Here is a 27,500-nt window from a genome sequence, read left to right on the forward strand (position 1 = left end):
GGCCCCGTTCACACTCTTAACCTTGCGACAACCGAGCGACTCAGGGTACACGAGGTCTTGGGTGTGAAATTTTGAAGTGAAAGGGTCGCACATGGTAGGAAAGAGGTCTAGAAACGATCGTCGGATGCAGAGTCGGCACAGTGTGAAGGGGGCCTAAAAGTCACTGGGTTGTCGTGGCCCAGAGTCGGCACAGTGTGAACGGGGCTTTAGGACGCAATAACACAAGAATAAGAACTAGGAGGGAAAAGAGGAAGGAGGAAAGTAGAAAATTTAATGGGAAAGAAAGGAGTCGATCGCTGGACTTGGAATATTAGGCCACAATAACACAAGAAGAAGAACTGGGAGAGAAAAGAAGAGGAAGGAAGGAGGAAAATAGAGAAAAGAATGGGAAAGAAAGGAGTCAATCGCTGGACTTTAGGACACAATAACATGAAAAAGAAGAACCAGGAAACCAAAGAGGAGGAAGGAAGGAAGGAGGAAAGTAGAGAAAACAATGGGAAAGAAAAGACACGAAGAAAGACTTAGAACTGCGGCCAGAATAACTAATAAAACGAAAGAGAATACGAAAAAGAAGTAGAAGATAGAGAAAAGAAGAGGAAAAAGGAAGAAAGGCAATATAGAAAGACATTGAACAAGAAGGAGGACACGTACTTAACTGGAACCTATGGTCGCAAAAACAAAAAAAGACGAACAATACAGAAAAACAGGAGATAAAGAATAGGAGAAGAAAATAATTAAAAAAAGGCAATAATTTAAGACTAAAGTGGAATATGCGACATTAACAAAAATAACGAGAGAGAGAGAGAGAGAGAGAGAGAGAGAGAGAGAGAGAGAGAGAGAGAGAGAACAAGGAATTTGCGGCCACGATACTTGACATCTCTGGCGACAAGTGAAGCAAGACGGAACTCGTGTGTGTGTGTGTGTGTGACCTGCTGACCCCCTTCACAGAGAGACAGACAGACAGACAGACACGCTCTCCCGCCCGTCTCTCTCAACCCCGTACTGGTATTCTACGCGTTTGTTACAGCCAGTCTTATTGTTCTTGTTTTTTGTTTCAATGCCTTCCTATCTTTATCTTTTTTCCCCTTACAGTCCTTTCCAGCCAGCCTATCTGTTTACTTCCCATCCAGCAATAAGGATGAAAGAGCGAAGATAAACCCATCAACTCTTGCATCATGAATTTGGACAGGACAGCACAGGGGGGTGAGAGCTACGATTGAGATAGAGCTCGGTACTGTCAAACTCTTCCACCTCTCACATCAACTATTTCCAAAGGCCAAAATGGAGATCAGTCGGGTTCTAATGAGTGCTTTTTAAGGTTCACGGCACTGAAGAGGAGCCCAACTACCACTACTAGGGTCATAAAACTACCCCTGGAAACGCCTCCCAAACGCCTTGTCAAAATTAATGTGAGTGCCTGGACGCAGATATGTTTAAGACTATGACCCAGAAAGTCTTGTGTTGGCGCCCTCTCGTGACGCCTTAGTGGGTCGCTCTGTTGACGGCTCGGGGCTTAATGGTATACAAAGGCCCTGTTGATGGCTAATGCATATGTATCAGCCATCCATTAATTAAGCATCGACGTTTTATCTTATGGAATATTAATGGGCGTCAGGACAGGTTGAGACGGAGGCTTGAAGGGAGGGAAGGAAGGGAGGGAACGAGTTTGGACGGGAGTAAGGAGCAGAGGAAGGCATATAATGAGGGATAAGAGAGAGAGAGAGAGAGAGAGAGAGAGAGAGAGAGAGAGAGAGAGAGAGAGAGAGAGAGAGATGAAGGGAGAATGGTGGAAGGCGGAGGGGAGATTGAATGGCATTTATTGCAGTAGAGAGAAAAGGAAGAGGAAAGGAGGAGGAGGAGGAGGAGAAAAAAAAAACAGAAACAGCTAGAAAGGAACGCAAAGAAACACAAAGAAAGAACAAACAACAGCAGACCTGATAGTCCTTCCGGGGCTGTTTGTGACAAGCTACACTATCTGATTCTAATCAAAGGTGGAAGATGAAGGACAGCAGAGGCCAAGGGTGAAAGGATAAGGGTGTGACAAAATAATACAATATGCGGGAAATATTAAAAAAATGGGAAAGAAAGGGAAAAAAAGGTGAAGAAAAAGAGTAGATGATATGAAGAAAAATCACACACACAAAAGAGAGAACACAATAGAAATAGCAAGAAAGTACAAGAGAAGGAAAGGAAGGACAACCATGTAAGTAAATATTAATGTGTATAATTGAAGAGGAAGGAAAATGGATAATCAACACCTCGAAGAATCACTGAGGAAAAAGAAGCGAAAGAAAACGATGTATAATGATAAGCCTTTTCAATCAACTCTCTCTCTCTCTCTCTCTCTCTCTCTCTCTCTCTCTCTCTCTCTCTCTCTCTCTCTCTCTCTCTCTCTCTCTCTCTCTCTCTCTCTCTCTCTCTCTCTCTCTCTCTCTCTCTCTCTCTCTCTCTTCTCCCCTTCCCTCTTCCGCTATACCTACCCTTCCTTCCTTCCTTCCTTCCCTCTTTCTCTTATCTCCTTATCCTCCTCTCTCTCTCTCTTCTCCCTCTCCCTTATCCCCTCTCCCCCCTTCCCCCCTCCCCCTAGCATCCATCATCCCCCAGCCATTCCTCAATTAATTAGCGTGGAAGCTTAACTCTTTTCCAAGGGTCCCGAGACACACAAATCTTCGCGGCCTTCCAGCGATCGGGTGTATCATTTGACGCATGGGGTTGTGTAAAGGGTGTGAGGGGTGGAGGTGTAGGAGGGGGGGTGGGGAAGGGATGGCTGATTGTGATGTGAGGGGAGGTGGTGTGCGTGTGTGTGTGTGTGTGTGTGTGTGTGTGTGTGTTTGGTTTGTCCTTGCTGCTACTACTACTACCACTACTACTGCCAGAACCACTACTACTACTACTACTACTACTACTACTACTACTGCTACTACTACTATGATAGAAAAAGCCTTATCAAACGTGTAAGTTCTGAAATGTTTGTGAATATGGGCCACAGGAGCAGAGAGAGAGAGAGAGAGAGAGAGAGAGAGAGAGAGAGAGAGAGAGAGAATGCTGTCGTTACCTTCTTCCTCCATTCCTCCTTTCCTTTCTCTTTTTCCCTTGCCTCCTTTTTCTTTCTTTCTTTCTCTCTCTCCCTCTCTGCTGCTTAGAAAAAAAAGAAAAAGAAATAGGAGGAAAAGAAACAGAGAGGTCAAGAAATGGTCCTCCTTCACTGCCCAGCCCACGCACTGCTCATTCAGTGAAGGGGACGGCAAGGTCAAAGGTCACCTGTATGGGGTTATAATCACAGCGTGGGGCGACACTAAGAGCAGGTGTGTGGTGGGCAGGTGTGGCGAGGTGTGGTAATGTATGGCCAGGAGGAGGAGGAGGAGGAGGAAGGTGATTGTTTATGTATGTCAAGATGAAGGAGGAGGAGGAATAGGAGGAGTAGTAGGAGGAAGAAAGGAAGGAGAAGAGGGGAGATGGAAGAAGAGGAGGAGGAGGTGGAAGAAGAAGAAGAAAAAAAAAGAAGAGAAGGAGAAGAAGAGGGTGATTGTTAAAAATAAAGCCAGGTAAAAGAGGAGGAGGAGGACACATATATAAAAGAAGAAGAAGAAGAGGAGGAGGAGGAGGAGGAGGACACATATACAAAAGACATACTCTATGCAAGGAAGCCGAGCGCACGAAAATATATAAAGAAAAAATAAAAAGAAAACAAGAAAGAAATGAATATGAAAAAAACTATATACATACAAAACGTTTTTCAATTTAGTCAAGAGAAGAAAAAGAAGAAGAAGAAGAAGTGAATGCGAAAATAGATAAAATGAGAAGGAAAATAATGAATTGATGAATGAAGGAAGAGGTGAAGGAAGGAAATAATACCCCCAAAAAAAGGGGAAAAAAAGGCAGAAAGAAAGTAAGGAAGAAAAGAAGGGAGAGAAAAAGAATAACAAAGAAAGAGAGGAAAACAATGAAAGAGCAAGATTTACTGAAGAGAGAGAGAGAGAGAGAGAGAGAGAGAGAGAGAGAGAGAGAGAGAGAGAGAGAGAGGATGAGGCAGGGAAGTGAGTGGACGCTTTTAAGTAGGTAAGTAGGTAAGGAGCAAGAGAGAGAGAGAGAGAGAGAGAGAGAGAGAGAGAGAGAGAGAGAGAGAGAGAGAGAGAGAGAAGGCAGAACAAGATGGCGTATTGAAGGAAAGAGAGAAAAAGAACAAGATTCGACAAAGAAAGAGAAGAGGAAGAACCATAACTAATAATGAGTAAATAAAAGAGGAGTAAAAAAAGTAGAAATAAATAATAACAACAACAACAACAACAACAACAACAACAACAACAACAACAACAACAAAACAGAAAACTAAAAGTGCAGTAAGAAATATCAACATCAAACTACATCTGGAAATCGCCTAAGAAAAAAATATTCGACTTGCAGAACATCCCATCTAAACCACTGGCTGCACGTCCATTAAGATAACCGTTCCATTCACGCCTATCGCAGCGATGTTAAGGTCTGCCAATACGATTCTTGGGTCAGTCATTTTCTCAGCGGCTATTTGTTTCTTCAGCACGATTTGATTTAGGAAGAATTATTAACCATGTCAGTGTCTGCGTTGCGTCGCCTGGCTTGTATCAGCTGACCGCCCGCCCGCACGCCCGCCCGCCCGCACGCTCATATTGCCTTTCCTTCCTTATAATCCTTCTATCGTTCTTCCTTTCTTAATTTTTCTTCCTCCCTCCCTCCCTCCCTTTCCTCTAGTCGTCCTTTCTCTACTCCTTCATTAAAGACACCATCGACCGCCCGCCCGCCCGTCCGCCCGCACATTCATATTTCCTTTCCTTCCTTATAATCCTTCTATCGTTCTTCCTTTCTTAATTTTTCTTCCTCCCTCCCTCCCTCCCTTTCCCCTAGTCTTCCTTTCTCTACTCCTTCATTTAAAGACACCATCGACCGCACGCACGCACGCACGCACCCTCCCATTTCCTTTCCTTCCTTCCTTCTGTCTCTCTTTCTTTCTTATTTTTCCCTTCCTTCCTTCCTTCTTCCATTATTTTTCTTCTATCTTTCTTTCTCTGTTTATTTTTTCCTTCCTCTCTTCCTCCACCCTTCCTTCTTTCCTCTCTTCCTTTCACACACACAGTACAGACAACTCCCTTCTAAACACACACACACACACACACACACACACACACACACACACACCATGAGCGGCTTCCTTCATACATACGCACATACATTACTGAAGGGACAAAGGGAGAGAGAGAGAGAGAGAGAGAGAGAGAGAGAGAGAGAGAGAGAGAGAGAGAGGGAGAGAGAGGAATAGGGAAATGGGAGAGAGAAAGTACTGCCTGTTTTAAATGTTCTGTCTTTCTAATCCTCCTCCTCCTCCTTTTGTCTCTCCTTTTCCTCCTCCTCCTCCTCCTCCTCCTCTCTTTTTCTTTCTTTTGTCTTTTTTTTCTCTGTTGTTTCTCTCCTATCCATTCTTCTCCTTATTCTCTCTCTCTCTCTCTCTCTCTCTCTCTCTCTCCTCCTTCTCTTTCTTTCTCTTCCCTCCTTCTTCTTATTTCCCTCTCTCTATTCTTATCTACTTATGCCTCCTCTTGATCCTCCTCCTCCTCCTTCTTCTTTTTTTTTTCTTCTTTCTTCTCTTTCAAAATGGGAAGTAAAAGAAAAACAAGAGAGAGAGAGAGAGAGAGAATGATGATGAAAGACCTGTAGAAAGTTACTAGCCTATTACTATCCTAACCATCTGTCTCCTCCTCCTCCTCCTCCTCCTCTTCCCGTCACAAACAGGTTCTAGAGTTACGCAGCCTCAGACTCTTTCAAAATCTTGGGATAAACACGCACAAAGGTCATTCTGCCTCGTCATTGGTCAGTTGGGACAGCCGTGGGCCAATAGGATTCCTTCTCCCCCCTCCTTGGCCACGCCCCCCCAGCATGCGTCCGCCAATCAGAAGAAAGCAAATTATTCAAGGTAAAAAAAGGGAGAGATTGGATTGTGGGGGAGAGGAAGAAGGGGAGAAAGAGAAGGGAAGGGGGGGGAGAGAGAGAGAGAGAGAGAGAGAGAGAGAGAGAGAGAGAGAATGGTGTTTACGCAATGAAGATTTTTTTGTTTGCTAGCATTTCCCTATTCTCTCTCTCTCTCTCTCTCTCTCTCTCTCTCTCTCTCTCTTCTCCTTCTTCTTCTTCTTCCATCCCCCACTTCACATACTCATTACTTTTTCTATAATCCCTTAAATAAATGATAAATAATTAAATAAAATAAATATAAATGAAATAACACCATAAACACTTTCAAGGGGTCATGGGTCACAGTCACCACCACCACCACCACCGCCGCCGCCAAAGGATTCTCCCAGTAAACAGGATTCGGGAGTCCTTGGCTTGATCGGCTAATCCAATCCTCTTACTGATTACACCAAGAAAAAACCGTTGATAAGGAGGGAGGGAGGGAGGAAGAAGAGGTGGGAGAGGGAGGAGAGATAGAGAGAGAGGAGAAAGGGGGAGAGGTGATAACGAGGGAGGGAGAGAGGGAAGGGAAGGGGGTGAGGAGGGAGGAGAGAGGTGAAAGGGAGAGGAAGGGAGAGCGGTAATATGAGGGAGAGAAAAAAGGGAAGGAGAGAGAGGGAGAGGTAAGGGAGGGGGAATGAGAGGTGGAAAAAGAGGGAAGGGAAGGAGGGAGGGAGGGAGGGAAGGGAGAGAAGTTGATAGGGATAAAGAGGAAGGGAGGGAGAGTTAGGGAGGGAATGGAGGGAAGAAGGGAAGGAAGGTTTGAGGTCTATCAGTATAAGTCTGATAAGTAAGTAGGGAGAGAGAGAGAGAGAGAGAGAGAGAGACTATGGTATTGAGACACAAGAAATGCGGAAGAGAAAGGCACGAGCGAGAGCAGGGCTAAGAGAGAGAGAGAGAGAGAGAGAGAGAGAGAGAGAGAGAGAGAGAGAGAGAGACGATGGAATAAAGTCACCAGAAATGCGGAAGAGAAAGGCACGAGCGAGTGAAGGGATAAGAGAGAGAGAGAGAGAGAGAGAGAGAGAGAGAGAGAGAGAGAGAGAGAGAGAATCAGCCACTCCTTATGGTATTTATACAAGAATTTCCGATGTCCATATCATCTTAAATGTCTTATGGGACCCGCTGCCCTTTCCTCCCTTTCACGTCCCCCTTTCAGCTCCCCTTCCCCTCCCTTCACGCCCCCTCCCCCTTTCCTCCACGCTCCCCTCAATATCAAGCAGCCCAACCCTATAAGCTGTCAATAAGTGCTTTCTTCGCCTCCCTCTCGTCAGCGATCTACAGTCATGAGCTCACCAACCCTTCTACCTCAGCTCCCACTAAGCCCTTTATTCCTACCCTATCATCAGTAAGCCTAAATATCAAGTAGCCTAACCCTATAAGCTGCCAGTAAGTGATTTCCTCGCCTCGCTACCGTCACCGAGCTACAGTAACAAGCAGCCGTACCCTTTGCGACCCCAGTATAATACCACTAATCCCTTCCTTCGCTCCCTATGGTCAGCACGTCAAAGTATCGCGCAGCTTGAGGGCGGGACGGAAAGAGGAACATTCACTGGTCAGTAACGCGGATGAAACGAAGCGTGACTGATAGCTCTCAAAGGGGCGTTTTGCCACCTCCCGGGCTGAAAGGTGAGCCGGGGGCGTGTGTGTGTGTGTGTGTGTGTGTGTGTGTGTGTGTGCTGGGAGCTGGGCTGAGGTGGGAAGGGTAGGAGGCGGGTTGAGATGGGCTAGTGAGGAGAGAGAGAAATAGGAGACGTAGGTAGAAGAGGTATAAGACGAGATACAAGAAGACCTGGAGAGTGAAGTAAAGATTTGGCAGGAGGAGAAGAGAAGGGAAATTAGGAGAAGGTGAGGAGAGGGAGAAACAGGAGACATAGGTAGAAGAGGTATAAGACGAGATAGAAGAAGACGTGGAGAGTGAAGTAAAGATTTGGCAGGAGGAGAAGAGAAGGGGAAGGAGGAGAAGGTGAAGGAGGAGAAAGAAAGGAAACATGAAGAAGGCGAAGAGAGATGACATGGCACGAGGGAGATGAGAAAGATAACATACAAGGTGAAGTGTGATGTATTAGGATTTGAAAGGGGGCAAAGAGAAGAGGAAAGAAGAGAAGGTGAGGAGAGGAACACTGAAAAAAATAAGATGTCGACAATATAGAGAAAGAAGTACGGAAGAGTTTAGAAGGAACAAGAGAAGGAAGAGAAGAGGAGGAAGTACAAATAAGATAAGGAGAGGTAAAAAGAGATGGAGGAAGAGAAGGGAGAGATTGGAAGGAGAGAAAAGAGTAGAAAGAGGAGAAAATGTAAAGGTGGAAGGAAAGTGAGAATTTGGAGGGAGAAGAAAAGAAGAGGAAGAAGAGGGGAGGTAAACAAGAGGGCTGAGATGTGGAGTAATGGCATGGAAGGAGGAGAGCAGGAATGGACAAGGAGAGGAGAGAGTGGGAGAAGAAAGGAATGGGGGCGTGTGAAAGAGGTCAGGAGGGAGGAAGAAAGGGGGGAGGAAATGGAGAGGAGAGGAGAGGAGAGAAGAGGAAGAGAAGAAAGGAGAGGAGATAAAAAAAAAATTAGCCAGGTAGAAAATTGTGATAAAAATTTTGATAATGACCGTTTTTCCGTTTTTCTTCTTCTTCTTCTTCTTCTTCTTCTTCTTCTTCTTCTTAGTAGTAGTAGTAGTAGTAGTACCAGTAGTAGTAGTAGTAGTAGTAGTAGTCTTATTATTACGTTTTTCTGGGTTTTATTGATGTTTACAGAGAGAGAGAGAGAGAGAGAGAGAGAGAGAGAGAGAGAGAGAGAGTTGGACCACTATGAAAATCTGCAGCAGCTCCCATTTCGCCCCTTCCCCTTTCCTCCTCCTCCTCTTCCTCCTCCTCCTCCTCCTCCTCCTCCTCCTCCCCTTCCTTCTTCCTTCTCTCTTCCCCTCCCTCCTGGCTTTCCTTCATTCTCAGACAATGGGGTCTACTCACCTAAATATTCTCTCTCTCTCTCTCTCTCTCTCTCTCTGACACACACACACACACACACACACACACTGACCTATACCTATCTTTAGCGAGACAATAGAAACATTAAGTCTAGTAGAAAATAAATTGGCTAATGTTCATGACGGGAGAAGAAAAATAATATGATAGAAAATAATGATGGAAGAGGAGGAGGAGGAGGAGGAGGAGGAGAAAATCATGTCTTTATCCTTTTAGTTCCTTCTTATACCTTTCCACCCTTTCCCATGTCTTCCCTTCGTCTATTTCTTTCATGTTCTTTCTTTTGCTCTGAAATCATCTCTGTATCCTTAAAATCTTTCTCCTACCATTCCATCCTCTCCTTAGCTTCGAAACCATCTCCCTGTATCCTTGTTCCTCCTTCTCCTACCCTTCCAGCCTTTCCCACGCCCCGCTGACCCTCCCTGCTCACCTACACGCCCTACACGGGACATCAAACAACCCCCTACAGCGCCACGGGGCTCCCAAGGGCGGGCTGCGGCGGCTCGCGGTGGCCTGAACCATTTAGGGGAGCGTGGTAAAGGAGGGAGCTTTATGTCCGTGTAAAGTGGAGATCAGGGCGCCTTAAAATTCTAATGGGTATTCGTAAGGAGGTGAAGGGGGATTTACCGCGACTATCGCTGTTTCTTGGTCCCTTCTCCTCCTTTTTCTTTTTCCTCGTTAACTGATGGTGATAGTGTGAGTGTGTGAGTTCTTATGGAATGTTAAGCTTCTTGTTTTTTGTGTGTGTTTGCGAAGGTTTAGTCCGCCTGGAGACAAGGACGAGGAGGGACGTGAGGAAGGAGAGGAAGGAATTGAGGACCTAACGTAAGCTGTCCTACCCTATATATCCTGCGTCTAATTTTTCTTTTCGTTAAACAGATTGCGGTATTGCAAATTCTTATGAACGATTTGCATAATTTAACACGAAACCTCTGTGGGTAATGCTAGTACGAGACTATAGGCACCTTTAATCTTCCAGTGGGCAACGTTAATTCTGTAGTGTCAGTAGTTTGTCCCTCAGTGCCTCCCAGGCCAGCTCACGCCCGTCCTGTATCGCGCCCACACGCACACCTTCGTGAATGGAGAATAGGTAGAAAGAGAGAACAAAATCAATCTTACATATACTCAGTCGACTCATTTTCAACAGGAGGAAGGAAAGCATGATCACACCTTCCAACATCTCCATATAGGCCAACCCTTTACATAGTTACTAAAGGAAAAGACTGTACCGTACGCATTGCCTCGGTGCATAACTCTGTCTCTTTCGGCTTGTGAAGAATGTCGGGACACAAAAATTCCTGCCTGTGACATCCGGGTTACCGCTGTTATATGCTTTTTTTCTACAGAGAAGGAGACAGCTCAAGGGCGGAAAAAAAAGAGAAACAAAAAGCTCACAATGGCGCTGCGCACTGTGCTAAAGTTAAACTAAAACCAAATCCTATCTCGTATTGGAATGGGTTTGTGGAGATGAAGAAATGTCTAAAAATAAGAATCAAAGAAAAACTACATGATTTGCCTCACATCAACCCACTTTTAGCATTGAATAGCAACAAAATACGAAAAAATATGGAAATAGGAAAAAGAAAATACCCACTTTTTAAATTTGTCAACATGGGTATTTCAATCTTTATATTTCCAAGGCTATTCATACGTATCCACTCACCAACAACGGGAAAAAAGGACGCAAAAACAAAAATAGTAAGACTTTCCTGTCCCGAATCCTCTCATACAGACCGACCCGCCTTGAACTCACACTCGAGGCTGAGAAAACAATGCCTGGTGAGCCTCGCGACGTCTGCTCGAATTACAAACACCACGGGGCGCAGCGACACCCCGGCGGCAAGGGACGCCAGGAACGTGTGTTTTCTCGCCGGTAACGAGTGTGGGAGGCGGCGAAGCGTTACCACTGCGCCGAGAACCAGGAGCAACAGGGAGCAAGGGCGCGTCACTACCTGCGGGCCGGCCTTGAGGTATAGGTTAGGCCAGTTCCACGGTTCATTAGATTTGCAAGCCCCCCAGCCATGTACGAAAGATTATGGTGATGCCTTTTATAATGTTTTGTGTTCATAGAGAAGGTAAGATATTTGGGGACACAATACACGTGAAATCTCTTTGGTTTCAGGTGTTAAGTGGAAAACCTGACCATTATGGAGAATATAGTTTCGTTTGCAAGCCCCCCAGCCATGTACGAAAGATTATGGTGATGCCTTTTATAATGTTCCGTGTTCATAGAGAAGGTAAGATATTTGGGGACACTATACACGTGAAATCTATTTGGCATATCAGGTGCTAATTGGAAAACCTGACCATTAAGGAGAATACAGTTTCGTTTGCAAGCCCCCAGCCATGTACGAAAGATTATGGTAATGTCTTTTATAATATTCCGTGTTCATAGAGAAGGTAAGATATTTGGGGACACTATACACGTGAATCAGTTTGGTATATCAGGTGCTAATTGGAAAACCTGACCATTAAGGAGAATATAGTTTCGTTTGCACGCTCTCCTTCACACTGACCTTGACGTTTTCAGTAAGAAATTGACCTATCTTTCGGCCACTCCTCTTGACTCTTTTGTAGGAGCAGTGAGTAGCGGGGTTTTTTTTTTTTCATTATTTTTTCCTTTTTTTTCCCTTGAATTGTTTCCTCTACTGTAAAAAAATAAAAAATAAATAAAAAAAGGGCGGGACCACACACACCTCTTTCTTTACTGCGAAACATTATTATGGCGTAGAGGTAAAGTTTGGGGCATACGTTATAGCTGCGCATAGCCTCGGTGCTCATCCCCTTATCATTTTTGAGCCTCTGTCAGTGAGAATGGGACTATATATTTTCTTACTGCGAAACATTATAATGGTGTAGAGGCAAAGTTTGGGGCATACGTTATAGCTGCGCGTGGCCTCGATGCTCATCTCCTTATCATTTTTGAGCCTCTGTCAGTGAGGATGAGACTATACACTTTCTTACTGCGCAACATTACAATGGCGCATCAGAGGATCGATATAACGAGGATAAACGGAGATTAATACAAGATGCCACTCGGCCTAAACAGGAAAACCCTCCCGAGAACCAGTTCCTCACCGCCTGTCTCCCGCGTCCATAAATCTGTCCAATGGGAATCTCCAATCGTATCTGCGCTGACTGCATGACTGATCGACTGAGGGAAAGATGCAAGATAATTCCCCTTTAGTAAGCAAGAGGAGCTAATACACTATAATTATCTAAAAGCGAGAACGAACATTAAAGAACTTAACCTCCTTCCCTCCTCCAGACAAGCCTCAAGTAAGATCTGTTGAGGTTGATGACTGGTTGATGAAGGGGAGATGCGAGAAAATTCTGAGCCTAGTACACCATGACCATTTAAACCGAGAACCAACATTAGATAAAGAACTTAACCTCCTTCCCCCCTGCAGACAAGACCCACATAAGCAAAATTTCCTCATAAGATACAAGGTCATCTTCTTGAACATTTCGGCTCCCAAGCACACACATTAGGCAAGGCTTTCGTAGGAGTTATGAACATTGCCAGGGCTAGTTGTCTGACCCTGGTGGTAGTTTGACCCTTCTTTTGTATCGTGAGCCTAAAACTACACTCATTGAAACCCGACTGATCTCCTCGGCCTTTAGAAATACTTGATGTGAGAAATGGAAGAGTCTAAGAATACCGATAAAAGAATCCAAGCCTTCCCCCCTCTTAGACAAGCCTCACGTACGATCTGTTGTTGTTCTTCCGGGTTGATGAAGGGACGAGTAAAAATAGTTCCCCCACGAGTGCACGAGTGATGACCCGCGCCGCGAGGGTCAGCGGAGGTCACACGTCGTGGCGGTGATGGAGGCGAGGATGACGTTTAGGAGCCATGACTGTTGACCTGACGGGAGGAGGAGGAGGAGGAGGAGGGGGGAGGAGGCGGCGGCGAAGGAGAAGGAGGAGGAGTAGTGAGAGAAAGAGGAAAAGAAAGGAGATAGAGGAGAAAGAAGAAAAAGTTAATAAAAAACAAGGTAAAGAAGAGGAAGAAGACGAAGAGGAAGAAGAAAACTGTGGAGAGGAGGAGCAGGAGGAGAAAGAAGAAGAACAAGGACAAGAATAAGAACAAGAACAAAAAGAACATGATCAAGAACAAGAAACAGTATTAGTTGCAGTAGTAGCAATAGCAGTAGTAGTAGTAGTAGTAGTAGTAGTAGTAGTAGTAGAAGCAGTAGTAGTAGCAGTAGCAGTAGTAGTAGTAGTAGTGGTAGTAGTAGTAGTAGTAGTAGTAGTAGTAGTAGTTGTAGTTGTAGTTGTAGTACTAGTAGTAATAGTAATAGCAGCAACAATACCAGTAACAAATTCAGAAAAAAACGCAAACGATATATAACAAATGCACAAAGCCATGGAACGCAAACCAATCTCTTTCTTTAGTAGCGCAATTACGAGCGGCTCTCAATGGCTCCCGCGTGTCACTAAGGCCGCGGCAGGGCAGGGCGGAGAGGGCGGCGGGCAGTGGGCAGGGCGGGGCAGGGGGTCGCGGGAGGCCAGCCCTGTGTGTCTTTAGGTCAGCGGGACACTGCAAGGAGGGTGCTGGGGCCACGGGACTTCGGTGATCCTACTGACACACAAAGACGGAGGGCGAGGAGAAGAAGAATACCGCGCGGGACATTTGAGGTTTTCGCTTTTGGCATCATTGGGTTTCTGTGTAGGGCAGTGCTGTGGTGAGCGAGTTATTATTATTATTACTATTATACGTAGCTCTTAAATGGTCTACGTTGTCTTGCCGTAATAGAGAGTAGTTTAGAAGGACTTTAGCGAACGTACTGACACAAGACTAGCTCCTCATCCTCTTTATACCAAATTATTTTATCCTTTCTATGATACCGTACTTTCCATGTGGTCACTAACGAAGAGACTAATAATATGTAGGCTTCTCCTCCTAACATTTTCCTATCTCTCCTTTTTCTCTCACTGTTTCCAATCACCCCAATACGTAATATGCACCTCAGTATCACCTGTACCGTATTAACTATCTAACTATCAATATGTATACCGTGCTTTCTATATTATGTAGTCAGTCACGAACCAACACACGAGGCAAAATGATAATAATAATAATAATAATGATAATAATAATAATGTGTTAGCCTCAGCAGGAGCGGGAGGAGGAGGAGGACTTTGAGGATGCTACTGAGGCAACACAAACACGGACGAAAAACAATAGTGTGTGAAGGAGCTTAGCGGAGGAGAATAAGAGGGTCAGAGGGGTCCAGTAATCCTCAGGCCGCAGAAAAATAATATAAGTAAATGTTATCGTGAGACTTGGGAAAGCAGGAGAACAGAGCGGAGAGGATGGAATGGAAAGCTGCTGCAGACCTTGAGTGACCTTACAAATACACACCAATACAGTAATAAAGAAAAAAAGAGAGGAATGTACAAGAAAATGTTATTGTGGGACTTACACAGGAATGCGGTGTTAGGGTGCGACAGGGTGAGGCAGGAAAGGGTAAGATGCAAGGGGGGAGCAGGGAAGGATAAGAAATTAGCAGAATGTATTTGATGGGAGAACAGGAATTGCTTTTTCGGGAGCAAGGGAGAGGAATGAGGTGTTATTATCTGCCTCACCCTGTATCACCCTGTCACACCCTAACACCTCCTTCCTGTCCCCTGTTCCCCTGTTTCGTATGTTAGTCAAGAGAACAGTGCGGAGGGGATGGAATGGAGAGCTTCTGGAGACCTTGACTGACCTTTCTAACGCGCACCAATACAGCAAATGGAAAGAAAAAGGGAGGCTGTAGTGCTTAAAGGAAAAGTACTGATGTGGATATGAATACGCTGATGTGAGACTTAGCCTTCGATAGAAAATGAGAAAATTCATATGTAATGCTGCTCTCTCTCTCTCTCTCTCTCTCTCTCTCTCTCTCTCTCTCTCTCTCTCTACTTATCTATATCAAGCTATCTCTCTCTTAAAATAAACTCGACCGCCACTTCCTTCCCCTTAATATTCGCTAACGTAGAAATGCAAAGTCTTGGTGGCCATTTACATACTTAGGTAAGGACAAAGTGCGGTCTGAATATCTATGTAAATCCATCTATGCAAATCTCTCCTATCTCGTTCAGCACAGTGGCGTAGGGGAGGAGTTGGGGTGGTGGTGGTGGTGGAGGCTCGCAGGCACCCATCACCTCAAGCTTCACGTAACTATCCATGTAGCTACCTATGTAAACCCATGTATGTAAATCTCTCCTTACCTCGCTAAGCACAGTGGCGTAGAGGAAGGGTGGTGATGGTGGTCGAGGCTCGCGGGCACCCATCACCCCAAGCTTCACGTAATGGGAAGGGAAGCTGCCAGTACATAGCTTGCGTCCCTGGCCTTCTTCCTTCGCCTCCTTAGCGTGCCCGCCATACCTGGGCCAATAAAAAGGAAATGAGGATGATTGGATAGGGAGAGTTTTTGTGTTATGCGTGTTGGAAGTCTATGGATGTGCTGTGAGTGTATGAGAGAGAGAGAGAGAGAGAGAGAGAGAGAGAGAGAGAGAGAGAGAGAGAGAGAGAGAGAGAGAGAGAGAGAGAAGGGCGAGGAGCAAGAGAGGGGAAAGGACGGAGAGACGAAGAGAGGGAGACAGATAGGAGGAAGGAAGGGGCGTGGACATACCTAGCAAAAGAGGAAAAGGAGAAGGGAGACAGAGGAGGAGGAGGAGGAGGAGGAGAAAGATCAGCCTGGAGTCGCAAGGAGAAGAAGGTAGGAGGAGGAGGAGTAGGAGGAGCCAGAAGTATCGCCGTGCCAAGCCCACTCGCCATCCGTCCCTCGCGCCGCGCACACACATTCGCCGTTCGCCCGTGCCCCGTGCCCGCTCCTCTCTCCCTCCCGCCCACCCCCTGCTGTGAGCCCCACCATCCCTGCCTCCCCCTGTCACACCCTGCCACGCCCTAACACCTCATTCCTCTCCCTTGCTCCCTAAAAAGCAATTCCTGTTCTCCCATCAAATACCTTCTGTTCCATTCCCTTCCCAGCTCCCCACTTGCATCTTACCCCTCCCTGCCTCACCCTGTATCACCCTGTCGCACCCTAACACCTCATTCCTGTCCCCTGTTCCCCTGCTCCGTACGTTAGTCTCTGTTTACTTACTTCTCTTTATCTTAGTCGTGGCTAACTTTACTTGTGTTTTTTTTAAGTTTTCGTGATAACAGATTCCTATGGTATCCTCTGCTTCTTTCTTTCTTTCTATCTATCTATCTGTCTATCTATCTATCTATCTATCTTCCGTTCCCTTTACCCAGTCAACCTTCAACCCAGCCTTGACCTATTTTATCATTCTTTAACCCTGCTTCGTCTTATCTGCCCTCCCCTTTACCCTGCCAATCCTGTACCCTGTCACCCGAATCCTCTTCTCTGACCCCGCCTCATCATATCTTCTCTTCCCTTTACCCTGTCAATTTTCTACCCTCAACCTCTATCGTTTCTTCAAGCTATTCTCTGGTCTTCTCTCACTGCCCGTTACCGCTGTCAACTCTACCCCGGCTTAACTTCACCCTGTTCTCTGCTTACACTCCTGCTCCCTCCCTACTGCCCTGTTGGAATTTCCCTATCCTCTGTTTCCTTCTCTGTTCTTTACCCTGCCTCAAGTTTTTTTTTTTTTTTTTTTTTTTTTTTTTTTTAAATCCTGTTCCGCGTTCACCCTGCCAACACGTACCTTATCTATCCTACCTCACCCTGCACTACCCTGTACCCCCCTGGTCTTCTTTCCACTTCACCCTGCCCTGACCCTGTATCCGCTGGCCTGTACCCTGTTCCAGCTTCTTCCCTATCCTACTAACACGCAAGTTATCCTACCTATCCCTGGTGTATCCTGTCTTACCTACCCAACTCCCTTCCTCACCCTACTAAAACATAACTAATTCTACCTCACCCTGTATCCTGTCCTATCCTATAGCTATCTTAAACCCTAACATGAAACGCTCTGCTAACCCTGTACCCTGTAACCCTGTAAACCCTACTAACATAATCTATAGGACCTCACCCAGTCTTATACCCTGTCTAACCTAGCTATCTAAAATCCTACTATGTATCTCTCTGCTAACCCTGTACCCTTTAACAAATCTGCATGCTTACCAAATACCTGCTCTATCCTAGTTTCTGATGCTGTCACCCTCTCTCTCATTCCCCACTTCCTTCCCTTCCTCTCCTCCTGTCCCACTCCACTTCTTACCCTGCTGCCCTGACCTACAAACGTCTGTCGCACCCTCCCTGTCCCAAAGTATCGCGCCCCACCCTCTTCTCCCTCCTGTCTATCTTGTCCTTTGCCCTTGATCCGCTCTCCCTTCCCTTGCCTTGCTTTGCCGAATTCTAGCCACAGTTTCTCTTGTTCTTTGTGTCATTTCCTACCTCGCTTTTCTTATATTTTCCTGCTCTTTCATTCTTTACCTAATTTCCCCTTCTTTCCCTCTTATTCGTTGTCCTCGTCCTCTTTTACTTTTTTCTAATTTCTCTTCCTTTTTTTTCTCTTTCCTTATCCTTTTCCATTTCTTCGTCGTCTTTTGCTTTCTTTTATTCATCATCTTCCTTTTTCTTTCTGTCCCTCCCCTCCCCTTTCTCCTCCTCCTCCTCCTCTTCCTGACATTCCTATTCTTCCTCCTCTTCCTTCTTTTCTTCTTGCAAGCCTAACAATCTTGTCTCAACATTATCACTTAACATTTTACTTCATCTCTTAATCCAGATAAAGAAAAGACAAGGAGTTAAACAAAGCCGCAAGAACATAATGGACACTTGAAAAAAAGGAAGAAGAGAGTTTCGCGCACGAGTTAACACCAAAACAACAAGAGAAGAGAAAGAGGACGCACAGTTAGTCATCGAAGAGAGAAAGAATCGAGGAGGAAAATTATAATACCAGTGAACGATGGACCTCAGAGAAAAGACTTAGTTGTTGATTTATATGCAGTGACGTAAACAGAATAATGCATGTGTCCTTATGACCTACGATGACACTCCTTACTCTTGAGACGTTGTTCTGTTTGATAATGACAGTGGAATGACGATAAACTCAGTGTGGAGAGAAATGAAGAGGATTGGAATTGAAGTACGTGAGAAGTTGACTTGAGAACCGAACTTTAGCGTGGACCGAACTTAACTTACGAGGCGAACTTACCAATACGAAAACAAATTAATGAGAAATGAGAGCAAAATTGAAGCAAGTGAAAAGTTGACTCGAGAACCGAACTTTAGCATGAACCAGAACTTAACTTGACAGAGGAACTTATCGAGACGAAGAGAAAAGAAGTGAACTTGTGAGGGGTAACTGATATGCGAAAGGAACTTAGCATGAAGGGAACTTAACTAACTGTGAGACTTGTGAACTTCCCGATACAAAGACCTGCTGAAAACTGAACTTGCTGACTTGAAATGAAACCCTCACTCAAGAAGACAAGATAGAAGATAGAAAGGAAGGGAAGGAAAGGAAGGAAGAGAAAGGAAAAAAGAAGAGAAAGAAAGAAAGGAGAAAAGAATATCGCAACCTACAACGCTTTTCCTAGGTAAGTAAGTGGTGATGATGGTGATAGTGGTGGTGGTGATGGTGGTGGTGATGATGGTGGTGATGGTGATGGTAGTATTGGTGATGGTGACTGTGATTAGGTGTGTGTGTGTGTGTGTGTGTGTGTGTGTGTGTGTGTGTGTGTGTTCACCACTATTTAATCGCTCATCACAAAGTCATTACAAACATCCTGAGAGAGAGAGAGAGAGAGAGAGAGAGAGAGAGAGAGAGAGAGAGAGAGAGAGAGAGAGAGAGAGAGAGAGAGAGAGAGGAAAGGAAGGAGGGAAGGAGGTAAAGTGAGAGTGGGCGGATGGGAGGATGAGAGAGAGTGAGTGAGAGTGAGAGAGGGAGGGAGAGTAGTGAGAGTAGGTGGAAGGGTAGGTCGGGTGAGAGAGAGAGAGAGAGAGAGAGAGAGAGAGAGAGAGAGAGAGAGAGAGAGAGAGGAGGAGGACAAAACACACACACACACACACACACACACACACACACACACACACACCTACGCAGAGGTCAATGGACGCCTAAATCTCTCGTTTGTATTCATTGCCGCGGCTGCATTTATTAATAACCGCGAAGGGAAGGAAGGAAGGAAATAAAGCCTAACAATACGGCCTAAACAACACAACATTAAATAAACGACCATACACACACACACACACACACACACACACACACACACACACAGCAGCAGCAGCGCCACTTGTACCCACTCGAGCCAAAGCAATCAACGCGTATATTTATTTATCATTCTTGCATAGATCAGCATAGATTGTGTAGCTTCATTTCCTTCCCTTTACTTAGAGGAGACAGCAATGCCAACCTAACAATCGGAATAACACTGAAGCCACGAGAACCATTAAGCACCTTGCAACATACGTATATTCATATCCATCATCCCTTGCACTGGCTGGCATATACCTGCTATAGTCCAACCATTTCAAATAGTCCGTTTGGGAGGTGGATTACGCGGGTCCTTTCCTCCCTTCTGCTCTGCCACACAGTCCCAACACCTGTTCCCTAACACTGGCTGGCATAAAAAAGCAACATCACCTTCGTTTACTTGCCTTGAGGAGAAAAATAAATCAAACAAAGAGTAAGAATAACCACGAGAACCACAGACAACATACTTATATACACATTACACCATCCCTTACACTGGCTGGCATACAAAAAGCAACATCACCTTCGTTTACTTAGGCCCAGATAAGCCGTGCGACACAACACTTTTATAAGTTTCCAACCAAATGAGAATACTACGAAAAGTTCAGCGGTAGTATTTGGTGTTTATAAAGAAGGTAAGGAATCTGAGGAAACTAATTATACGGGAAGTCCATCTATAGCAGGGATACTCAAATGGCGGCCCGCGGTCCGAATCCGGACTTTCTGAGTGTTGTAGCCGGACCCCAGGCTCCAGGAGAAGAAAATATAATTAAATAACATGAAGGTCCTGGCGATGAATTTTTGCGAGTGTATTCCCTCGACTGACTGTAGGGCAGTGAACTTGTCTAACTGAACCTTTGCTTATAATAAAAGCTGCATGAGTAGCCCTGATCTACAGTTTTTCGAGTAGAGTAGAAAACCTCACTATATATCTTGAACGGAAAAAAAACACCCATGAAAACCCGACTAATCTTCCGTGGCTTTAGATAATAGTCGTACTGGGAGCCCGATGCGTTTAAGACTATGGACCCGAGTACAGAGCCTGATGCATACATCACATAGCCCCTCGCACTGGTTGGCACAGACTGTGGCGTCACCTTCGTCTCTTAGCGCACGGCAGGAGAAAATAATTAAAGTCAATTTATAGAACCAGAACAGTGTTAACCCACGGTGACCACCACTGAGTACACGGCTATATATATGCATTATACTACTCTCTCTCTCTCTCTCTCTCTCTCTCTCTCTCTCTCCCCCCCCCACCGTGGGTTATGCAACACAGGAGGAGGCCAGAGCAAGGTTGAAACACGTCACCAGCTATCCCGGGCTACCTGTGTGTGTATGTGTGTGTGTGTGTGTGTGTGTGTGTGTAGCCTACCCTTTTCCCCTCCTCCCTCTCATTCCCCCAATGAGGCACCATATTTAGTCTTCTCCCTCCACCGCCTTGAAAAACCTGCGCGTGTGTGATGAAGAGAATCAGCTGGCGAGAGAGAGAGAGAAAGGAGTGATTTTTCTGACGGGATTAAAAAGGCATTTGGCTAGGAGGGGAAGGCTGAGGTGAATATTAATTAATCTAGTGAGTGGTGCGAAAAATATTACCCATAAACTATTACTCATAGTCTTAAAGATGAATACGTGGGTGTGGATAGACCACATGGATGGGTAAAGGAGAGAGGGTGGAACAGGTATTTGGCTAAGAGGGAAATGCTAATGAATATGAACGTATAGAATTAGAAAGAAATATATCACTCACTGGTGTACGTATGTCTATAGGCGAGGTACTACATATCATTGTGTTTTCCTTATAGTAACATTCTCGCTTAGTCTGTTTACATCGGGCATATAGGTGTCTCTATCTATTAGGTGTCTTTGTCCATGGGCGAGCCAGTAGAGATCATTGTTTTCTTTACTAAACCTTTTTCTCTCCATCTATTTACATCGCGAATATATAAGCATCCCTTCGCCTCTCCGGTGTCCCTGTATAATAAGGCAAGGCGAAGGTTATTGTATATTCCTTACCACCTTTCTCTCTTCATCTCTTTACATGGGGAAATATATAAGCATTCGTTCCCCTCTATATGGTGTCTGTCTGTGGGCGGAGCAGTACAGACCATAGTGTTTTCCAGGTAACTTTCTCGCTTCTTTTTACATCGGGGCATACATAAGCATCCTCTCCCCTCTCTATGTTACCTCTGTCTATAGGCGAAGGTAGTATTTTTCTCGTTTCTGTTTACATCGATCATATATAAGAATTCCTTCCCCTCATATGCAAAAATCTGTCCCCATCTATGGTATCTGTCTATAGGCGAAGTAGTATATTTTTCGCTCATGTTTACATCGGGACATATATAGATACCCCTTCCCCTCTATGGCAGTACAGAGCCACCAAGTTAAGTGTTTGCCTGAGTACGTCCCTCGCCTTATAATGAAGCGTAATATCTGTACAGAGGAGGATGACAAAGGTGATTCAGGGGGTGAGAAACTTTCCTTATGAGGACAGACTGAAGCATTTAAATCCACACTCTCTAGAAAGGCGAAGGTTGCGAGACCTGATCGAAGTCTATAAATGGATGAAGGGCTTCAAAAAGGGGATGTCAGTAGGGTTTTGGTTGTAAAAGAGCCAAGTAGGACACGTAGCAATGGTTTTAAGTTAGATAAATTCAGATTCAACAAAGACAGGCAAGAATTGGTTTGTCAAGAGTGGTGGATGAATGGAACAGGTTTGGCAGTCATGTTGTGGGTGCCAATACCATAGATACATTCAAGATTAGGGGTTAGGATTACAGGAGCTGCCTTGTATAGTCCAACCGGCCTCTTGCAGACTCCTTACGTTCTTATGTTCTGATGTTTAATTCAGCGCGGGGTTCGTATGGTAATAAGGTTCCTGCGACAAAGGGGAAAGGTGTGTTGGGATGAGGGATAAGAGTGTGCAGAGTGATGATATTGTGGCTTTTTCTGTTTATCTTATTATGATGATGGTGGTGGTGGTGGTGGTGGTTACGAGGATAGGAGAAGGAAGGGTAGTAGTAGTAGTAGTAGTAGTAGTAGTAGTAGTAGTAGTAGTAGTAGTAGTAGTAATAGTAGTAGTAGTAGTAGGAGGAGGAGGAGGAGGAGGAGGAGGAAGAGGAAGAGGAGGAGGAGGAAGAGGAGTTTTGTTACGGGATTGTTTGATTTACTTATTTTATTATTTTTTCTCTCTCCTCCTCCTCCTCCTCCTCCTCCTCTCTTACTCATTACGCCGCCGGTGAGACAGGAGGATGACGCCCTCTTCTCCCTCCTCCTCCATTTCCTCCTCTTCCTCCTCCTCCTAACGCCCTCACCCTATAACTGTACCCAACCCACGCCCGCCCACGCCCACGATACCGGTGGTGGTGGTGAAGATGGTGGTGGAGTTGAGTGGTGGTGGTTGGTGGTGGAGAGAGAGAGAGAGAGAGAGAGAGAGAGAGAGAGAGAGAGAGAGAGAGAGAGAGAGAATACATCATCAAAATACTCAATTCGATCGGAACGTGAGATGGCTCGTGTGTTTTACCCTGAGAGAGAGAGAGAGAGAGAGAGAGAGAGAGAGAGAGAGAGAGAACTGCCAAAACACATAAGTAAGTCTATATTTTCAACAGCTAACTGACAGGCTGTACATTCCCTCCCTCACTCGGTCTTCAAAACTCATTACCACCAAGAAGAAGCGATGAAAGGAAGAGAAAGAAAAAGAAAAAGAAAATATTAACCAGAAAATCATTTATAAGCAACTTTTACACACACACACACACACACACACACACACACACACACACACACACTCCATCATCCTGTAAACGGGCGAGAAGGCACATGCAGGCAGGGTCTGGGCGAGGAGAGCACACACACACACACACACACACACACACTTGCTCAGGACATTCTCTCTCTCTCTCTCTCTCTCTCTCTCTCTCTCTCTCTCTCAATCGCACGGGAAAACAGAAATAAAAGCAAGGAGACAAATAGGAGGGAAAGACATCATTGCAATTCTTACCAAGGAAAGCATAGGTCCCAGAAAATGGCCCTGTAACATATATTCCTTTTCTTAAAGCTTAAACTCAGCCCTGTGTGTTAGTATTGGTAGAAGTAGCAATAACAAGTGTAGAAGCAGTAGCATAATCACCGCACATAACACACACTACCACATAAACACGGGTATGAAATGAGGCTATACTTCCTCTCCTCAAAATGTGAATCTTTCCTTTCCTCTCCCACCCACCCAAGCTCAGTCCTCTCATTAGCAATGGTGGAAGCTGTATCGTAATCTTCCTTTCCTCTCCAGAACAAAAACACAGATGGATTCAATGGGTCTTCTATTCCTCCTTAAATATATAAATCCCCTCTCTCCCTCCCACCCAACCAAGCTCGTTTTTCGCAATAGCAATACTAGAAGAATCCGTAGCATGGTAGATTTACGAAGCATACATATATACACGCAGTGATCAAATGGGCCTTCTATTCCTCCTTAAACATGTAAATCTCCTCTCTCCCTCCCACCCAACCAAGCTCGTTTTTCGCAATTGCAATACTAGAAGAAACCGTAGCATGGTAGATTTACGAAGCATACATATATACACGCAACCACAGCGATCACATGGGCCTTCTATTCCTACTTAAACATACATGTATCTTTCCTCTCCCACACAAGCTCATTCCTCGCTGGTAATCCCCGACTGATGGAGGTTTATCGGCATTCCTCGGGCATTGCGTTGTACCATTATGAGGCGGGAAGTATAAACGTAAACTGTGTGGGGTCGAAGATTCATGGGACGCTGCTGGCTGGCTGTGGCTTAACGAGTTTATTTACGAGACGAGTGCTTGCATGGAGCCGGCCAAGGGTTGCTATTTAGACATGGCTTGAGAATATATTTGTGTGTGTGTGTGTGTGTGTGTGTGTGTGTGTGTAGCCCGGCAGCTTATACAATTAGCGGCGTTGATAAAAGATTGAGCCATTACCTGCAGAGAGAGAGAGAGAGAGAGAGAGAGAGAGAGAGAGAGAGAGAGAGAGAGAGAGAGTCGGCTTCCTAATCTTGTTGACGAGTTGAAAGCTTGTCATACACTTTAATTGGCTTTTCTTTGACTAAATTTATGATGCTACTACAACCACTACCACAACCACCACAACCACTACTACCACCACTACTGCTACTGCTACTACTACTACTACTACCACTACTACTACTACTGCTGCTTCTGCCTTCCTCACCACAAGACACGCTTGGAATGTTGATGCCTGAGAGTAAGAACCGACTGAGGCCTTTGGGAAATCTTGTGTCTGTATTAGCGAGTGTGTGACGACGCTTGGAAATGTTGAGTAGGTTCGCTTGCTACTCTCTCTCTCTCTCTCTCTCTCTCTCTCTCTCTCTCTCTCTCTCTCCTTTCCTTTTTTCTTTTTTTCCCGTTTTTCTCTGTTTTCTTCCCTTTTCTGTTCTTATTCTTTCTTTTCTCTCGTTTTTTTTGCTTCTCTCTCTCTCTCTCTCTCTCTCTCTCTCTCTCTCTCTCTCTCTCTCTCTCTCTCAGCCATTATTATTTCCCCGTCTCCAGCCAGCAATAATAAGCCCTAATAGACATGCTCGTGCTATCGGAGCCTGTCATGATCCCCGCTCGAAGACACGTTAATACACGGTTTGCTGCGCCGTACATCGTTCCTCTCCGGCGACAGTCTGCTCAGCGCGAGGAAATGCATGCCTGGCTAAGGGCTTAAGTATATGGCGGGGATGGTGCTGGTGAGGACGGGTAATAGGGGCAAAAAGAGGAGGAGGAGGAAAAGGAGGAGGAGAAGGTGATGTAAGGAAGAGAGAGGAGGGAGAATATTTTTGGTAAAAGTACTTGTTGAATAGTTGTAGTAGTGGTAGTAGTGGTAGTAGCAGTAGTAGTAGTAGTAGTAGTAGTAGTGGTGGTGGTGGTGGTGGTGGTAGTAGTAGTAGTAGTAGTAGTAGTAGTAGTAGTAGTAGTAGTAGTAGTAGTAGTAGAAGAAAAAAAGAACAAGAACAAGAAGAAGAGGACGAAAAAAAAGGAGAGAGAGAGAGAGAGAGAGAGAGAGAGAGAGAGAGAGAGAGAGAGAGAGAGAGAGACATTCATAATATCTAAACTCTTATAAATATTCCAGATAAATGCATAATATATTCAGGAGGACAAATTAGGATTAAGCGACCCCTAAAAATGCAGAAGAAATATTTTAAACCTGCCTCCGCTATCTATTTCCCCTCCTCCTCCTCCTCCTCCACCTCCACTTCCTCCTCCTCCTCCTCCTCCACGTGGTTCGTTACGGGTGGCGCGAACACACACACACACACACAGGCGGTGAAAGGAAAATAGCGTGATGGACAAAAAATAAACACACTTTCACATCCCAACACACACACACACACACACACACACACACCACAAAGGACAAATTAAGAAAATACAAATACTAAACGAGGAAAGAAATGTAAAGAGGAAAAGCAAAGAGGAGGCAAATTAGGAAAGGCAGACAGACAGAAGGGAAAGTTCGGGGAGAGGAGAGGAAAGGAGAATAGCAAGGAGTACTGAGAGGGGCCATCCATATAAAGAGAAGGAGAAGGATGAGAAGAAAAAAAAAGAGGAATAGGAGGAAGAAAAAAATACAGTTGGAGCCAAAAGAAAAGAACAGAGAGGGAATAGACTGGGGATGAGGCGATAAAAGAACTGATGTAGGAGAGGAGAAAAGAATAAAGGAAAAACATAATAAAAGAAGATAAAAAAATAAGAGAAAAGAGGAGAAAAACAAGAAAGACGAGACAAAAAATAGAAGGGAAAGAAAAATCGGGGCAAAGGGAGATAAGAGAACTGACGTAGGAGGGGAGAGAGAAGGAAGGAGAGAAGGACAGCGATAGGTAGGAAATGAGTGGAACGAAGGAGGGAAGAGGAGGAGGAGGTGCAGGAAGGGACAGAGAGAGAAGGAGAGGAAGAGCGGGAAAACGAGAGGAAGGAAGGACAGAGGATAGAGGAGGAAGAGGACTAGAGAAGGAAGGAAAGGAGAGGAGAAACAGTAGGGAGGAGAGGAGGAAAAAGGAAGAGGAAGGGAACGAGAGGAAGGAAGGACAAAGAGGAGAGAGGAAGAAAGCAGGAGAGAAGAACGAAAGGAAGGAGAGAGAGAGAGAGAGAGAGAGAGAGAGAGAGAGAGAGAGAGAGAGAGAGAGAGAGAGAGGCGATGCAGAAAGGGTAAGAGGGAGAGGAGGCGTACAAGAGGAAGGAAGAGGAAATAAGAGAACTAGAAGAGTATACCCTTGCTTGCTGGGGCACCTTGAGGCCAGGCAACACCCTCCCCACGCCTCCTCCCTATCACCCCACAGACCATGCAGGGGACTAATACCCTTATCACCCCACTATCCAAGGCTCAGAGGGGCGTGGCGGCGGGGCTTTCTAGGCGGGTGACCAATGTTTACAGAACGTCACGCTGGGACAGAGATCCTTCTATTGGTGCTGATGATGATGATGGAGGTGGTGTAGAGGTGGTGGAGGTGGTGGTGGTGGTAGTGGTTCATGCTTGCCACAGAAGAATAAGGAGGGCGAGGTGGAGGAGGAAGAAGAATAGATGAAGATATAGGGTGTGAGGAGAAGATTTACATAGATTTACATAGAAAATCAGACCACACAGACCCCATGGTCCAGACTTGGTGGTCTGTCCTTAAACCTAAGTGATTTTACATTAATCAGAAGACTCAAAACGTTGCATTTTGATATTAAGTTGAAGGAAGTGACGGTCGAGCTTATTTTGAAGGAGTCAATCGTGTTACACTGGACCACTGATGGTGGAAGCTTATTCCATTCTCGCACTACATCGTTGGTGCAGAAAAGTTTTACGCCATTGTTCCTCGACGCTGAACACCTTCTAATTATTCTTAAATAAAAGTTTCTTTAATGAAGCCCAACATTCTGTTCGCTTATCGATGCATTGCTGTGAGAATTTGAGGTTTGACGCGATTTTGACCCCAAGTCCTTGACGCATTGAACGCTTTTGAGTTTAACGCCGCGCATTTCGTAATCAAATTCCTCGTTCTGATGTAAATAATGAATCCATTGGTTTACCTGACCGTCAATACCTATTTGCTTTAATTTGTAAAGTAATTTATGATGCGGGACTTTATCAAACGCTTTCTGAAATCAAGATAGACTACGTCCAGTGATTTGAAGGAGAAGAGGAAGGAAAGGAAGAGGATATGGAATGAAGGAATGAAGAAGAGAAGGAGGAGGAGGAGGAGGAGTGGGAAGAGAAGAGAAGGAGAAGGATATAATAAAACGTAGGAAGGGTAGAGGAGATAAGTAGATGAAGGAGGAAGAGATGGGGAGGGAAAGGAAGAAGGGAATTACGAATGGATTAAAGAAAGGAAGGGAAAGGAGAAAGAAAACAAAGAGGAGAAAAAGGA

General features: G+C 45.1%; 1 protein-coding gene across 3 annotated transcripts in view; it reads left to right on the forward strand.

Moving 5' to 3' along the window:
• LOC127009086 (uncharacterized) overlaps positions 1-27,500 on the forward strand; it is a 75,818-nt gene that overhangs the window by 20,237 nt on the left and 28,081 nt on the right. The window contains exons 1-2 of one of the 3 annotated variants that reach the window (XM_050881850.1): positions 15,644-15,795; positions 17,629-18,442. The exons of 1 other annotated variant lie outside the window; for it this stretch is intronic. The gene's annotated coding sequence lies outside the window, so the exon portion shown is untranslated. Of the gene's footprint in view, positions 1-15,643; positions 15,796-17,628; positions 18,443-27,500 lie in introns of those variants that run through there. One more of the 3 variants, XM_050881852.1, reaches the window with a different exon arrangement.

Source organism: Eriocheir sinensis, chromosome 39 (genome assembly GCF_024679095.1).
Source record: "Eriocheir sinensis breed Jianghai 21 chromosome 39, ASM2467909v1, whole genome shotgun sequence".
NCBI lineage: Eukaryota > Metazoa > Arthropoda > Malacostraca > Decapoda > Varunidae > Eriocheir > Eriocheir sinensis.